Raw genomic sequence first — 15,626 nt, 5'->3', positions numbered from 1 at the left:
TGCCCCAAAACTCTCTACGAAACAGTGCGTTTGTTTCAAAGTCTAGGGGAACCTCGGAGAGAGACCATGACAGACAGTCTGATACAGTCAGTGAGTACTGCAATTAGCTTGTTGATGCTTTGACAGATACTAATTTTTCATTTGGTGAATATATAGAAGGAAGCAGCATGCAACTTTCCAGCTTGGGGAGTCCATGGATGAAAGCAGAAGAAGGGCAGAGAGAAGAGCTTGGCAATGCCAGGGGTTACAAAGCCTAGAGGGCTCTGTCCTGGGAGCCTGGGGAAAATGGACAAACAGATAGACATTGTCAGTGTCCAGAGTCCTGCAGGCTGGGGCTGAATATTGGCTTAGCATCACAATGCCAAGAAAAATCTGACAATTCATAAAGGGTCAGGAAGGAATGTATTATAAATTACTACAAATCGTACCAAGAAGTTGTAGAATAACATCATTTTAAATAGAAACAATTCTGGTTAAAAAGCAACTTAAAAGGTTAGATTACTCAGAGGATATAGTGCAGTCATCAGGAAAGAGCAGAGAACTCTAAGTAATGGAAGTTACACAGATAACAATCTGTTGAGGGTCATGTACATAAGCACATGGATTAACGTGTTCTCTCAGCGTTGATGTTAGATACCTCACTTCTTGTGTACCTTTTTGTTGAGCTGAGGGCTGATTAATAATCCCACTCAGAGGTAAATATTTTTGGCCTTTATAATTCCGTAGTGCAATTCCGAATGAAGGGCTTTGCTTATGCCATCTCTCCCTGGAGAGACCAGGACTGCCTGGCTCCTGGGGCTCCAATAGGGTGTGTGAAAGCATTGAGATTTTCTTCTTTGCCTTGTTCCTCACCTGCTGCTCCCAGACTGGGTGTAGACCTCAGGGTCTGAAATGATCTTTCATAGAATTATAACATAGAAGTATAGAATGGCTCAAGTTGAAGAGATCCTTAAAGATCATCTAGTTCCAATACTCCTGCCATAGGCAGGGTTGTCAACCAGCAGATCAAGCTGCCCAGGATCCCATTCGACCTGGCCTTGAAGGCTTCCAGAGACTGGGCATCCACAACCTCTCTGGGCAACCTAGAGAGGTTCCACTGCCTCACCACCCTCCGAGTAAAAAATCTCTGCATAATGCTTAGTCTAAATCTACCCTCATATTTTAAAGCCATTCCTGCTTATCTATCACTAACAGATGGTGCAAAAAGTTGGTCACCCTCCTGCTTATAAACTCCCTTTAAGTACTGAAAGACCACAAGATCTCTCCACTGCCTTCTCTTCTCCAAGCTAAAGAAGCCCAGCTCCCTCAACCTTTCTTCATAGGAGAGGTGCCCCAGCCCTTTGATTATGGCCTCTTCAGGACCCGATCCAGCCTGCATCCTTCTTGTGCTGGGATCCCCAGGCTTAGATACAGCACTCCATATGAGACCTTACAAGGGCAGAGTAGAGTCCACTTCCCTCGCCCTGCTGCCACCCCTCTGTTGATGCAGCCCAGGACACTGCTGACCTGGGCTGCAAGAAGACAATGCTGGCTCATGTCCAGCTTTTCATCCACCAGGACCCCCAAGTCCTTCTCCACAGGACTGCTCTCAATGAGTTCTTCTCCCTGTCTGTATTCATATCTGGGATTGCCTCAACCTAAGTGCATCACCTTGCACTTGGTTTTGCCAAACCTCAGTTGATTCTTGTGTGTCTGCTTTTCAAGTTTGTTCACATCCCTACGGATGTTGTCCCTGAACTGCCTTGATAGTTTTCCACAGCTTGAAATATCAGAGCAGCCACTGGGTGGTTGCAGGAGACACTCTGTCACTGTTTAAAAGATGGAAGGATCCCTAGCTCCTCCTGTGGTTACAGCCAGCCAACAGATGAATGCAGCTGGGGATAAGACATAAAGCTAGCATGCACAAGTAGCCCTCAGACAGGCTGTTAAAGCATCAGCATACCACTCATATAACAGATGACTCAGCTACAGCTACATAATAAATGTGCTTCATATACGCATTTCATATCTGGACAGCCTTCAGTCCTTGGCTGTGCCCGTGGTTCTGTTCTGGTCTCCAGCACTAGCTCATCAGTCAAACAGCAGAGCAGTGCTCAAGACAGGCACTCAGAGCTTTCAAGTCTATACTACTCCTGTGTGGCACAGTGGGTGAGCCATCCTGGTCACCAGGGTACTTGCTGTGGTTTGAGTCAGCTTTCCATCATCCCATCCCTAGCTGGGCCATAGCTAAACCAATGTAGCCCCAGCTGGGAACGTCCCCTTCAGATGAGCTTTGGGAGAGCACACAAAGAATGATTCTGCTCTCAGAAATGACTTCCTACATAACCCACTGCCTTGCTGCACGTGCACAATCAGGTACACTTCCTCCAAGGCATCAATTTCAGTTGCAGGTCTTAATGCCACAACCTGCCATGATGGGATGCGTGGGAATTACTTGGGCTCTCCCAAAAAAGCAGTTGACCATGGATCCTGGGCCCCTCTCACTGCTCATTTCGGGAGATCTCTGTCCCAAAGGCTAGACTCCTGGCCCCATGACAGTTACCTTGCTTCCTCTGAGTGCAATGGAGATGGCCAGTGTAGCCCTGCAGAAGGCAATCCAGGATGCCTTGCTCCCATAACTCCTCTGCTAGGAAGCTGGAAGATATCAAAAGGAAATCATAGGGTCTTCTTCCCCTCTCCAGGACTTCAAGGTGCATGCTCCACCAGAGACCAGTAATCAAATTCTGTTTATTTGGTCCCTTCCAACCAGCAGGCCACCAAATTTTGCAGGCAAAGCTAAACTGAAGCCTTCCTGTTGCAATCTGGAATGCTGCTATGGCCCTAAACCATGAAGTATAGCTGCATTCTGGGCTTCAGCTGACTTTTCAAGCTTCCCAGAGAATGGAGGTTTAGGTGATTTCCTGCCTCCATCTGCATTGCCACAGAACTCCAGCAGAGGGAAAAGAAAAAGGCATATTCTGAGAACAGTCACACTGATTCATGTCAGGATGACAGAATAAGCTCTCAGCTTCAGCCTGAATGGAGAGTCTCCTAACTACCATGCATACGAATGACCCTGGGCAGTGAAAGGAAAAAAGATATATGAATGTGTTTGTGAGGACCCGATGCCACCTTACCTGCTAGCAGATGGACTAAGTACACCAAATACCAGCTCATATGTGTGGGGGAAACATCTGCACCTTTGTAAACAAGACAAGCCCTACGTGGATGCCAGCATACGGAGGTGGCAGTTTCCAAGGACTTGCCTTGCAGCAGGAGCGAAGGAGGCAGGTTGCAACCCCCCGAGGCTGCCACATCATCACAAGATCATTCTTGCTTGATTTAACAAGGATTCCCTGAAGTCAGAACGTTTCAAACAAAATATACCCTCTTTCTGGTTGCACTTTCCCTGCCTCCTCCTCTTCTCTTTGCCTTCACCTGCCAGATGCACATCAGGGACCTGTCAACAGCCTACCCACTCAAGAGAGCTAAGCAGTAACATCTCTTGTTGCTGAGAGGAGTGGGAAGAAAAATGACTGTCCTTTTGACAGGGGAGAGGCTTCTGAATGAGGTCAATAATTAAACAGAGGAGCAATAGATGCCAGCTAGTCATGCCATTGGTTTCTGGGCTGGGCAGGAACCTCTGTGGATACAAAATGGACTGCAATATTAAGTTTTTGTTTGGCTGAGTCTTAATCAACTTTTCTGTATAGAGGGCATGTAAGTGAAACAGAACCATCAGCCACTTTCAATCCTCCACATACCAGTGGAGTATGACACATTATCAGATAAGCTGTTCTTAGAGCACTAGCTGTATTCCCTCATGTGCTGTGCTTGGTGGAATTTCCTTATTTTCCTAGCTTTCTACCTGCAAATAAACTCACTTGTGCCCGTGTCATGGCAGTGACATGCAGAAATCAAGCATAGGCTGCTGTGACTACTGTTGCAGGGCAAAGAGATAGCAAGTTAAATGTTTAACTCATCATTGATTCAGCACTCCCAGCACACATTCTCAACAGCATTCTTTCTCACTGCATTGCAGCCTGGCCATGCTGACACCAACGTGACACCCCTCAGCAAGCCATGTCCAGGCAGCAGCTCCCTTATGCTGAGCTGCAGAGCTCAGGAGCAGGAACTTTTTTCAGAGGGAACAATTAGGGCAAACAGAGCAACAGATTAACAGAGGCAGTGGAGGAGGATTTGGAAAGGGACTGGGGCTGAGCAGGTGTTCAGAGATTAGGTCTGCCTGGTCATTGCACCCCAGCTGTGAACATGGGTTTGAGCATACAGAAAGTGCTGTTGATGCTGCCTCTCAAGTGTCAAGAAAGCCATGTTAAAGCCTCCTTTTGCAACTGGGGATGCTGCTGTGGCCCCAAGCTGAGAGGTATGTGTAAGAAAAGTAAGGACTGGAGCTCTTTGAAGTCCACTCACAGGTTAGATGCGGTGAAAAGTTTTGTGACTGCTCTTAATGTGAGCAAACACATTAAATTTGGATGATAAAATTTCCTTAATTTCTGCTAAAACCAACCTCAAGTTCTGCTAAAACTAACCTCTTCCCTTTGATTGCAATTCAGATATTTAATCAAGTCAGTTGTGGAATTGCACTGAGTCATGTTAGCAGAGCTGAGACTCAGATCTGGGCAGCCACATTCCCAGGCAGTAGCTTTCTGTTCACTTTTTAAAATTAAGTGCTTACATGTTTCATTTCAAAACTAACAGCAGTTGTTTCAAAGGCAAATAAATAACTGTAAGAGTGAAACAAACATTTCCTATGGGGATAATCAAAACACTTTAATATACTGAATATTCTCTAGTATTTTCTTTGGAAAGAGAAGCAGGAGAAAATGTTTTTCTGTCTGGATTCTCACAAATTTTCAGTGAATTAATAAACCACATGTTCACACAGCCCTGGTGAACGCACCCTGCTTTTTCAGACAAGAAATGGAACTTGTCCAGGACATCACTTAGGAGTGGGGAAGTCTGCCTAGGGAAGAACAAACCCTGAGAGCTCCACAGTGACAACGTGGGAGGCAGACAGAGAGCTCAGTTTTCAAATTGCCTCTGGCCTGGAGTGAGGACAAGCCAGGTTTTTCTAACATGTTCTGGAGGCCAGGAACAGAAGCTCAGCTCTGAGAAGGCAAAAAGCAATTGAACAAAGATGGTAAGCAGCCACCAAGCTTTTTTGATGGTGGGACAGGAGAAGCTCCTGGCTGATCATGAGGACCATGCGTGGCCATTGCTTTCCTGGCTTTTTGGCAAGACCAGCGTCCCAAGCATGAAAGGAGAAAGGATGCTTGGTTGCAGGACAGGGTTCCCTAGCCTACTCTCCTTCATGGCATTTTAACCCTGCTTGTCTTCCTCAGGACACAGCCCGTTTGCTGAGAAAACAAAGGAAGCAGACTCCCACAGAGGAGCTTTAAAACAGAGTCACTCTGTTCTGAACAGCACAGCAGGCTCTTTCTGCCAAGCAGAAAACCTCCTGGCAGGACAGGCTGATGCAGACCGCAGGTCATCACCAACCAGCAAGAGGCAGGGCGCAGCCGCTCAGTTCTGGCCATGCATGAGTGCATTCTGTCCCCAGGGATTGGGGACAGGCCCTCAGCACGTGCTTGCCCAAGCCTGTGGCACTGCTGCTACCACAACAGACATTTACAATCAGTCTCGCTGTCTGCAAGCTGCAGGGGAGGCACTTAGTGCTTTTCTGAGTGGTGCAACACCATGAACTGTAAAATCCCTGTGCTGGGATATCCTCAGTAGTGATGTAGGGGTTTTGCAACTCTGTCCTCCAAGAATCTGTTTCATAGGCATGATATCCGCCTTCCCCATGGGTACTCCGTCACCAGATTCTGCGCATCTGCTGTCCCAACATTCCTCTTTCTTCCCCTGGACTATGGATAGTCAGAGCAGGTACCCCTATGCCGCATGGCCACAGGAAGGGCAGAGCACTGCATGGACCCACAGAACTTCAATTAGTTGGAGGTGAGCTAAGAGCTGTGCTCATTGCTCCACAAAAGTCAAGCTCAGGTGGAGGTGAACATCCCATTAAATGAGCAGATACCAATTTTAAATGGATAACAAAGGCTATGTTCGTTTGTTTTCCACAGAATCCATGGACTTGATGATCCTTATGGGACCCTTCCAACTTTGGTTATTTTATGATTCTATGATTCTATTAGGCTATTTTATGATTATATGATTCCTATTGTCACGGGACATCGGACACACTCAGAAAACAGCAGATTCACAACAGAGAAAACCCTCACATGCTACTCAATGCAGATAAGAAGTAGACAGTACTGCCATGACTGCACAGATCTAGCTACGTGGCTAGTCCTCTGTTACATAAAATTGAATGGATCAAGATCAGGTTCCAGCTCCACAGAGCCAGACCACAGCACTACCAGGCCAGGCAGCCTCCCTGCTAGTAGCACTGCCCCAAGACTACACATCACGACAGGACTGGCCCCTCTGCAGCAGTTTGAATTGGAAATCCCCTCCTGCAAGACTCATGTGATGGAAGGCTGAGGGTTGTGCAAGGAGGGCTTTTGAGCAGCTCACACACCCCCGGCTCCAGCATTTCATGATGCTGACTTTGCTGATAAAGTCACTGTTCTTCAAGTGCACAGAGGAAATAAAATCAGCATCTGGTGATGCAATGTGGAGGAAGTCAGGAGGATAAGCTTGAAAACATCTAGACATTACATAGACTATGAGAATACAATCAGCACAGACATTCTTGAGTGATGCTACAAGGGAGCAAGGGCAGGGCAGGGACCAGGACATCACCAAACAGCTCAGCTCCAGCTGCCAGGAGCACTGGGGCAGGCAGGAGCTGCCCATCTCACTGGGCCACTTGTCCAAAGGAGCTCGTGCTCTGCAGTACGCTACAGTCACTGAGTGACAAAGGTTTTGGAGCCAGGTGTCTTGGCAGGCTAGCCCAGAGCAGGTATGTGGCTCAGAGCTAAGTGACATGCAGCAGCAGGACGTAGTTTCATTTCACTAGGGTAGAAGCAGAGGGAGGCAGAATGCCAGACACAGATGTGATGCATGATGTAGCCTTGTAAGGGTTTTTGAAGGACTGAGAGGAAGAAGATCACAGTGGCCGGGGGCGGATGATGCAAGCCTCCCAGCCCTGGGCTCGGAATAACCATGCAATGGTTTTACATCTCTCAGGATGATTTCTTTCACATCTCAGCAAGCTGGGATCTTTGCCAGACAGAAGATGGATGAGTAAACAAACAGCACTTCACTTTCCTAAAGCAATTTGGAAGGAAAGTGAAAGAACTGAATGAGATAAGAACTGTTCCTTTCCCTCAGCTCCTTTCTGCAACATGCTGTGGGTGCATGTGCTGCCCGCAGGGACGACACACAGCATACACATCCCACAGCATGACCAAGTGTTCAATCATCTCACATGAGAAGCACATCTCAGCCTTGTCTGTGCAACCTCCCACAGTGCTACAAGGAATACTGCTTCAAACTTGTCTCCCATAAGAACTGTCTCAGTTTTGCATAGAGGAGACAAGTTCTGCTGACACAGAGACAGCAAGTGAAACAGAGAAGCAAAAAAAAAAAACAAAAAAGGGATGTCTGTAACTGAAATGAATCCATCTAAGCCAACAACCTAACCAGTAACAAAAACTCCAGTAGCTCCAATAGTGGATATGGATCAAGCTGACAGAACCTAGGCTAATCATTCACCAGGGCCAAGACAAACCTTTTGTACAGGAAGACCCCATAACCAAATCAGATTACAGTGCTATGTGAGTGGACAACTCAGAACAGCAAATGTAGGCTCTCAAGCCCTGAGCACAAAAGCAGGACTGTTACTGAAGGGCAGGAATAGCGTTCTAACAGTCTGGCAATCCAGAGAGAGGATTTGGAAAAATGAACTGCAGTACACAAAGGAGTCAAGCATCACACTGTCCACAAAAGGTGAATTTGGGCTTAAAGACATCCTGGTAATCTGTTTATCCTGCCTTTCTCTGGAAGCTACAGTTGTGTCCAGTCCCAAACACTGTCTTTCCAAGAGATCAATAAACCATTCATAATCCCCAGGGAAGGTTGAGGTATTTGGGGTGTAGGAAATGTCTCCTAAGAGTTCTGTTGTTCTCTGGACAGATTTCATAACTGTAAACATGTGATGGAGAGAGAAACCTGTTCTCTGTGCCCATATAAAAGAGGCCATTGGCTTAACCTGCAAGCTGCTGAGAGAATGAGGAGAAACTGTTACTCATGACAGGGCAGCCCTGGAACAGAGGACCTGTTTGGAATCCTGAAGAGCAGTGTAGCCAAACTCCTTTCAGGTGTCATGCAGGTACCACTGCTCCTGCCGTGAGGTGTGGAGGGAGCAGAGGACCTCCCCAGGACACACAGAGCTGAAGGAGAGAAGCAGCACTAGCTCTCTAGGACAGCTTCACTAAAACCTACAAAACAAACTCACTCACCTGCCTGCAAAATAATTGAGTTAAATAGACTTTACGAAGCCTCAGTAACTTTCTAGCTAACCCAAGATCATTGGTATTCACTTGCTGAGAATAACACAAACATCAGGAGACCAGCCACTTCTATATTTGCCCTCTTTAGAACAGTTAGCAGCATAAAAGATTTTCCACCCTGTCCCTCTCACGCTACCTCTGCTAATGCTCGCACTCCCACCCTGCGGCTCTCACTTCCACAGCAAGAGAAAACAGAGAAGACTGAAGTTTCTGCCTTTTCCCAGCCAAGTGATGATGGCTGAGGAATCAAGGAAGGTTCTTTAGCCTTTTAGAGTAGGCAAATCACTACTTTATTGTGGGTTTCCAGACAAAGAAGCATCGCCCTACCTGCAGTCCTCTAAACATGTTCTGTTTTGAATGCGGGACTTGAGCTGGTGTACTGTGTGAGCTCTGTGATGGAGATGGTCCCTCACTTATAAAGTAATTGCATTTGTAACATGAAATCCAAACTGTCACTCCTACAAACCTCCTCAAAGAGCACCAATAGCCCTAATGGCGACAACACCCTTAGCTCTCAGCAAGCATTCCAAAGCCCTGATGGAGGCCTCTCTGTGAGCTGTATTGCTGTGCTTAGACCCACAGTCTCAGCCCAAAGGGCAGTGCTGAGCCATTTCTGACCCCTGGCATACACTAATACTACATATTCAGACAATACTAATGCTGCTCCACAGTTTTTTCTGTGTTTTACTCCCTTTCAGTAGGCTGACGAAGCCACTCAAGCCTTGCACAATATTGCACTATAGCAGTACCTGTACCACATAGTGCTGCTTTGTGCTGCTTCCTTTGGTGAGATTTCTGCAAGTTACAGATGCTGACAGTTTGCAAATTGGCTACCTTTACATTTAGTGGCATTGCCACTGAAAGGAGGTAAGTAGAGAACAAGGAAAATAAATTGGCTAAATATAACTCCACCAACGGATAATGACTAACACATATGTCTTCTCAGGAAAGAAATAGGAGAACAGAGTGAACAGAAAATATGACTACTTTTCCAGTGTTCCTTCTGAATGGAAACTGTTCAGAGACACTTAACTCATCTTCTTCCTAAAACATGTCTTTCATCTCACTGCCAGGAGATATTGGTGGATGCTGCCCAGCTCCCAGTTACCACACCTCTCTTGCTGGTCGATGCAATTCCTGCAGGTCCCTCCAAAAACTCCCACATTGGTTCCTTCACAGCTGCTGCTGAACTCAGCAGGAAGCAGAGCACAAGACTCAGGCTGGTGAGGGAAGAAGACAGCAGAATGCTGTCAATTCAGAAGCAGTTTGCTGATGAAAGTGCCGTAGCTGGAGAGTTTCCAGTCTGTCACAGCACATGATACATGTTATCACATACCAGGAACACTGGGGTTCTAAACTGAACTTACAAGGGAAGAAAAGACTCTAGACAAGGCACACCACCATGGTTAAGATTTTTTAATGCTCCTCAGGTTATTCTTACTGTGCCTTTCAAAATGTGTCTGATTTTCAAATACGTTATTGTCAACCACAGTATTCAAAGGCATATACACAATAGCCGAGAACTACATAAATAGGCCCTAGAAGCCTCTTGCACAGGAATCCACCTGACCACACACCTACATACCATATGATTTTCAACTAATTCACATGATACCACAGAAGTCCAGAAATTCTTGAAGCTGACACCCTACTGTGGCTGCACATGTAATGGAGAACACAGACTTTCCACCCCTTGATGAAAGCTCTGATGGGAAATGCCATGGTAGGACCACCTACGCCTCACACAAGTTCGTCACTGTAGCTCCATCAACTGCATCTAGGGACACTGCTGATACCCACAGGTGGTTGTCTTCGGTGAAGCACCAGTGGCAGATCTGGCTTTTACAATGCTACAATGCTAAAAGGGCTACAGGTGGAAAACACTGCTTTGGACTGGAAAGCAGAAGAAAGCTGGCATATGGAAAGTATGAACAGGATAGAGGAATGCATTGATTTATGACAATGCCATCCAACATGGCTACTGATTAAGGATGACATAGAGGAAATGAACATCAACTTTTCCATAATGTAGAACATGAAAGTGAAGGAGGCTATGAGAGAATCCCTATTCTTCAGCAACAGCTATGGAGAGAGAAGAGTGGGTATTTTTTCTGCAGGAGGGTAATGGAAAGGTGACCTGGAGGTAAGTCATGATTAACTCTTGGAAGACCATGTCGTGCTTTGCCTTAGTCCTCCCAAAAGGCTGAGGATCAGCCTAGGTTCTGGTTGCTGCACTCAGGCACATCTATGTGGGATGCCTTCACAGGCTTCTCTCCCTGCAGGAGAAATACATCTCTTCATTGAGAGGGTGGTCAGGCCCTGGACCATGCTACCCAGGGAAGAGGTCATAGCACTGAGCTTGGTGGAGTTAAAGCAGCATGGGGACAATGCTCTCACGTGTGTGGTCTGATTTTTGGGTGGTTCTGTGTGGAGCCAGGAGTTGGACTTGATGATCGCTATAGGTTCTTCCAACTCAGGATATTCTATAACTTACTTCACACGATACAAAAAGGAAGCATGCCCTACTGTACTCTTCCCCTGCATTTCCAGGTGGTGCTGGCAAACGTCAGACTGGATGTTAACTGCAGCATGAAGTGACAGCCAGCCTTGGCTTTAGCTCTTGTCACATCACACGACAGAGGCAGGTGATGAGCTCAGGACTGGGAAAAAGCCAGCCAGACCAGCTGCTGGTGAGGAAATCTTCCCTGAACCCACCCTGCTGCTGCGGGGATACGTGAGAGCGGTGCTGATATTGTGCACTGGAAGAAATGCTATTTGGCCTGAGGCCAAAGGCTCTGAGTGGGAATAAGGAATCACAGCTTTTTGTAAACTAGAACCAGAAAACTCTGCTGTGCAATGGAAAACGTTCACAAACAGTTCTCAAGACACAACATCTGCCCCTAAGAGTTGTGGGAAGGCAGATGTCAGGTAGCAATTGAACTCGGTCCCTCTTCCACCCCTGCCATTCCCACAGCACTAACAGAGGAGGCCACACTTTCAGTTACCCGATGGCATTATGATGCCTTTATCCTTCCTCCAGAAGTTAGTGACAGCTGGATCAAGGCTCCAGTCACACGTGAACTATGCAGAGGACAACTTTCTGTCTAAGCTTCCATTAGTTACGCAGCCATATTTCTTCACCCATCCCAGCAATCAGACACTGATGGAGTCACCGTTCAGCTTACACTACTTACCAACTTTGCAGACAGAGGTCAATCAAATTATTGGAAACTGAAGGCAGATAGCACAAGACGCAGATCTGCAACAAGGGGAAAACATCAGGGGGAACATCATATATTTGGCACAGCCTGCTGTCAACAGGTCAAGCACAGGCATTCTCTAAAAGCCACAGCTGTGAATGTCAGGTGTGTCACTCTTTTGTTGAAAGCATAAGGCAAAATCAGGGGGCTGTCCCAGTAGTTAGCTGTAATGCAAGGAGAGAACCCAGAGAATTTAAAGAAGGAGAGTTTTCTCAGCTGAGAACTTGTCTGTTGTACTCAATAAACAACCAGGTCTTGAAAAAGCCTACAGCAGGAAACACTCCAGGCTTTTCCAATAACTGCCTCTCTGCTTGTAATGCTAGCCTAGGCCTTTGGCCAGCTTCAGAACAAAAAGTGCTTCTTGTCAGGTTGTTGCCCCAGCTCCCCTCTTGCTGCCTCTATGCTGGCAGCTGCTCAGGGTGGGCTTCCCAAAAGCGGTCATGCTATGGGTCAGAAGCCTCCCACAGGGACTTCATGGCATGCAGACCACTGCAGCCTGAAAAAAGGCTTGGAAAGCTGTGGCATCTGGAAAAAATCTCGTTTCCAAAGAAAAACGGCACCACAAAGTAAAGATGGGGCAATCTATGTCACTGAAAACAAGCCAGTAGGACTCGGAAAATTTCCCTGGGGTTAAGCAAGCTTAAAAAAAAAGCACAACCTGGCATTTGAACGAGGGGCTTGGACAAACACTCAAACCACAATTGCCACCTGCTGTTGAGCAGGTTTACAGAAAGCTCATGTCTAAATACGCAGCAATATGTCTGTGAGTCCCAGCCCACATCTGGCCCAAGTAATTAACATCACTTCCAGGGTGGTGCTCAGGCAGAGAAAGTGAGGTTAGGACTGCACAATGACGAGCGTACGAAATTCCTGCTTTGAAATAATTTAAAGCAGATTAATTGTGCTTTAATCATTTATAACAGATAGCTCATTCAAAAGTTGGCAAATTGTCAAATGCTTGCACCCACAGGCTCCAGAGCAAATTCAAATGCAAGAGGTGGCCCTTGTCTGCATTCAGATGCATTGTTGCTACTGCCAATCCTATTTTACATTTGACTTCCAAAGGAATCAGGGAAGGGGCACAAGGCAGGAAAGGCAGGCAGGAATTGCATCCTGCTTCTTTATAGGGAGCGTGTCTATTTTTACATTGAATTTGTTTCCATCCTCCCCTAAGGCTGATAGGAAAGAGGAATGAAAAGGAAGGACGAGACTTGCACATAGTGAGTACCCTGTCAATAAAGATGCAACAAACATTGCAAAATCCCATTTCAAGAGCCAAGACTACTTTTGAGAAGTTCTGAGAAATAAGTAGGAAAACGAGCCCAAACGCGTTGGCGATTATATCTTCTGTTCTGCTGGCCTTAGTCTTGAGTCTGTTTCTGAACTGGAGGTAATATAGTTAAACACTGACTGAACAAAAACTACTGAGATCTACAAAGAAAACACAGCTGAGCCACAGCTATAAATATTCTTCCAAATAAATAATCATTCTTAATTTAAACAGTCATTTCAGCACTGTAAGACCTGGCTGAAGCTGCAGGAAACTACAGAATGAAATGCAGCTCTAAGCCCAAAGCTGCCACGCACCCAGCAACATACCTGTAACACAGTGGAAAGACAGATTTACAGCCCCTTTACATGGCCCTTTAGTGCTTCCACTTAACTGTGAACACACAAACTGCTGTATCTATGTTTAATAAAAGTGCATTTAAATAGAATACTCCACCTCCTCTGAGAGAAATGCCTCTTCAGTGTCTGGAAACTTTTATCTCTAATCCCTCTTGAAGGGGTATGATCCTTCCCTTTTTAACCATTTACTCATCTAAGTAACTAGCAAATGATGAGTCCCAAGAATGACAATTTTGTACCCTAAGCTCTAGTTTGTGGTAGCAAGAAAAATGCAGTTATTTCCAGATTAAAAAATATTGCTGGAATTGTCACTGGTAGATTTTCTTTTCCATTCCTGGGATGTTTCCTTATGTTTCGTTTCTTAATATACTTCTTTTCAGACCCCTGTTGCCACTGTGATACATGGGATTTCACAGGAAGTTTCATTTTCATGCTTTAAAATGAAGATTGTTTGGGGCTTTTTATGTGGTCAAAGCCAGGAGTTTAAGAAGTGGTGAGCTTAGTTCCCAGCGCTGCAGCATCAGAGCCACAGGCCACTGTCATTTTGGGGCCAAACCAAGGTTCCTAAGGCAGCCCACAGGAGTGCTGAGGAGCAGGCTCTCTGCCCTACAGTTTGGAGATGGGTCCTCGCCTGCAGCACTCGCAGTGTGTATTTGTCATTGCGTATTTGTCATTCGAGTACTGCTGTTCTTCGGAGCGACTGAGAGGTAGGTAGAGGTAGGTAGCCTAGGTCAGGCCAAGAGGAACAGCTGGATCCCCTGTGGCTCTTGCAGGCTTAACTTCAACAAACCATTCTTTTAAGGTAGTCTGAAAAGGGGTTAGTGCAGGGACAGCCATTGCTCTTTGTCACTGCGCAGTTTGGAGCGGAAGAAGGCACATGTGATAGGCGTTAGTAGCTCCCTCGGTACCGGCCAAGCCTTTTATTGCCCTTTTTAGGAGTTTCTGGAAAGTACCGCTTTCTTGACGTCAGCCGTGCAGAGACACTACCAAGACAGGCAGAAGATACATACAGAACAGGGGCAGTGGACAACAGCAACATCACACCAGGACTACCTGGAGTTTTCCCAGAGTGCTGGATGGGCTTGGGCTAGTGATGGAGGTGGGGTGTCCTGCACCAACAGCTGGCACTGCCTCAGCCGGTTCAGTTCAGCAGCTGCCTGGACGTGCCATAAGCAGGCGTCCCTCTTCCTTAAGCTGAGGCTTCTTCTGCAGGTTGAAAAGAGGAGGGGAATTGCAAAGGCAGAAGACTAAAGTGTGTAAGGGATACTTTCCATTCTCTCCCTCCTCAAGCAAAGCTAGTGAATGCAGCAGAGCCATCACAGGTCTCTAAGTGATGTCTTGGTGTGTCAGGATCTCTTTTGTTAATAAACACCAATGAAGAACACTTTCATATTGAAAATAAAAGATCGTGTAGAATGTAAAAACAGAAGCTACTTTCAAAGTTGACAGTTCAATAAATTATTTTAGGAAGACTTTGAAAATCAGCCAACTCATTTCAAACAGCAAAGTGGAAGTCATTTAAAAAAAAATTTGATGGTTTTCATACTCTATCCTGCTCAAACGGCATTACTGCGTGTTGGTGATTGCACGCAAATGTTTCCATTTGCTACTGAGACCTCACTTGTGGCTCCACAGCACTGCTTGTTTGCAGTCATATATTTCAGTGTGTGTAGTTTCACTTTTACCACATGACTCATATCCTCAGGGAACTGCAGAAATGCCCTTTCGTCATCGGCGCTTGGATCTCTGTTGTCAAAATGAGAAACAGATTCAATCTGGGGCCAACTTCTCAGCCAGGAAAAAAGCTTTCTGATGCCTCTGGAGATGGGAGCAGGTGGCATACAGCCATCAGCAGTTCGTGCAGTTGGACCTGGTCCTTTTGGTTTGAGCTCACTGGAGAGTTTTGTAGACCTGACTTGCATCAAGTCTGAGGTGCTTTTTGGAAGCCCTTGCAGCTTACTGCTGGAGTTTCACTTTTGTCATTCTGGGCTGCGAGCCAAACAAGTCCTCTGCCTCATTTAATGAGGAAACAGTTGCACATTACCTCTTAGCCCCAGGCTAGTGATGAAACAGACCATGGCTAGCTCCTCCTCTCAGTGTTATTAGCACGGGGAAAGCTCCAGCATAAAACCATCTCCAAGTCCCATCCTGGCAACAAAGTGATCAGGAATTCCAGCTGTGCTTTTGCTGACATTGGTGCTGTTTGCATACTTGCCTCGGGCTGTCCTGAAGACAAGCATCATGGAAGCGCCGCACTTGA

General features: G+C 46.3%; 1 long non-coding RNA gene across 10 annotated transcripts in view; it reads right to left on the bottom strand.

Moving 5' to 3' along the window:
- LOC122160617 overlaps positions 1–15,626 on the bottom strand; it is a 115,841-nt gene that overhangs the window by 32,513 nt on the left and 67,702 nt on the right. Inside the window, exon 1 of one of the 10 annotated variants that reach the window (XR_006168909.1) lies at positions 11,672–11,738. The exons of the other annotated variants lie outside the window; for them this stretch is intronic. This is a non-coding gene — a long non-coding RNA (uncharacterized LOC122160617). Of the gene's footprint in view, positions 1–11,671; positions 11,739–15,626 lie in introns of those variants that run through there. 10 annotated transcript variants of the gene reach the window in all.

Source organism: Centrocercus urophasianus, unplaced genomic scaffold (genome assembly GCF_019232065.1).
Source record: "Centrocercus urophasianus isolate 14NV4802_14NV808 unplaced genomic scaffold, USGS_Curo_1.0 seq_18, whole genome shotgun sequence".
Classification (NCBI taxonomy): Eukaryota; Metazoa; Chordata; class Aves; order Galliformes; family Phasianidae; genus Centrocercus; species Centrocercus urophasianus.
This window is presented reverse-complemented; position numbering and strand designations above follow the sequence as displayed.